Genomic DNA, 1,897 nt, shown 5'->3' with positions numbered 1-1,897 from the left:
AGAAGTAAGAATGCGTCTGATTCTCATCTAGATAAGAAACAAAATCTTACTAACTGGTGGACTCCCGCCTTCTATAGTGTTCATTGTGAGACCACAATTCAGGATAGCTCAGAAACTGAAATGGCCAAGTAAATGTTTAACAAGTAGGAGAAAATCTCTGTCAGTGATAGGAATCTAGGAAAAGTGCTGCTTACATGCCTAAGTAAGAACTTTCTATGAGATAGAGCGATAGTTCCCCAAATTTGTACTTTACCCAATTACCAAACTTAAAACAGCTCATTTTTTTTCAGTATTCAAAAGATTTTATTTTAATCCTATCAAAAATTGCAAGAATGGTACAAAAATACCTGTATACTCTTTATTCAGATTCACCTCTATCTTTGAAACATAAAGATCACTTATTTTTTTTAAAGATTTTATTTATTTATTTGACAGAGAGAGATCACAAGTAGGCAGAGAGGCAGGCAGAGAGAGGGGGAAGCAGGCTCCCTGCTGAGCAGAGAACTCAGTGCGGGGCTCCATCCCAGGACCCCGAGACCATGACCTAAGCTGAAGGCGGAGACCTAACCCACTGAGCCATTTAGGTGCTCCAAAATCACTTATTTTGAACTGTAAGTAAATAATTTCTGTGTCCAAGGGTTTGCTTATCTTCTGCACAGAACTCTTTGCCTTCGGATTTGGCAGTTGGTGGTAAAGAACTGAAACGCACAGGCCTTAGGGCCTCCCTTTATCCATGAAATTGCTGAAGAAGCCGGCTGGGTGAGGAGGCTGCCGAGGCAGCCAGAAACCTTGGCACGGACTTTTTCTTTGCTGGTAGAGATGGCCAATTCAAAAGAGGGATCAATTGATCCATCTAAATTTCCAGGGAGTGGAGGTTGCATGCACATCGTGAGTCATTGGCCAGACATACCTGCTCCAGCTGCCAGGCCACAGTTGTCAATCCAAAGCACTTCTGAAAATGAGGCCAGAACCCACGTTAATGAAGCCTGACTGCCTCGGAATTATTGTTGGATTAATTAGCAGCTTTGCCAGTAGTCCATTTGTCCAGGGTCAGTAACAATTCATAGTGAGTCACATTTAAGTAATTTCATGCACTTCAACCACGTTTACTGCCCCCACGAAGCACAGAGCCCTGGACAGGCCCAGTGCAAGCAAAGGGATTAATCTGAGGACCAGAGGACAGGGGTTCTAGGCTCCCTTCTGCCATAGTGTCCCAGGCAGGGAGAAGGGAGAGGATCAAGAATTGCCACAGAGAAGGCGGAATGAAGCTAATCCTCACAAGGACTGGCTTACTAATTCCAAGGGAAGCAAAGTGAATTTCAGACCAATACTAGTCAAAACTGATATCTAAGATACCTGTATTTATCAATATCCTTTGGATTGCAATTGACAGAAACCCAGCACTAACCAGTTTACACATCAACTACCAAAATCAAAACAACGAACCAAGAGGCAAACAAAGGAAATGCAATGACTTCTTTAACTGTAACATTTGACGGATTACCTCACATCAGGAATGGCTGGATCCAGGTACCCAAATGATGGCCCTCGGCTTTGCTCTCTTCTGTATATGGGTTATTCTCATCCTAGTTTTGGGTTAACCTACCACCACTCCCATCACCAAAGCAGACTCTGGTGTAGGGAATTTATTTGGGAGATGCAGTGACCATGAAGATGCACCACTGGGATCCCGTGCTGCGGGAAGCAGCTGACGGATAACCCTGCCAACACCCTTCCAGATCCACCATCATGTTCATGTAAAGCCACACTTCCCGTGTGCTGCTCCCAGTGAACGCCTGAGCACAATGAGGACACCGAGACATGCCACTTCCTGGTAGATGCAGGACTCCTCTGACAGAGAGCTCTGCCTGGAGAATTTCTTCTTGGCCTGACCATA

The sequence above is a fragment of the Mustela nigripes genome, chromosome 11, assembly GCF_022355385.1.
Source record: "Mustela nigripes isolate SB6536 chromosome 11, MUSNIG.SB6536, whole genome shotgun sequence".
NCBI lineage: Eukaryota > Metazoa > Chordata > Mammalia > Carnivora > Mustelidae > Mustela > Mustela nigripes.
This window is presented reverse-complemented; position numbering follows the sequence as displayed.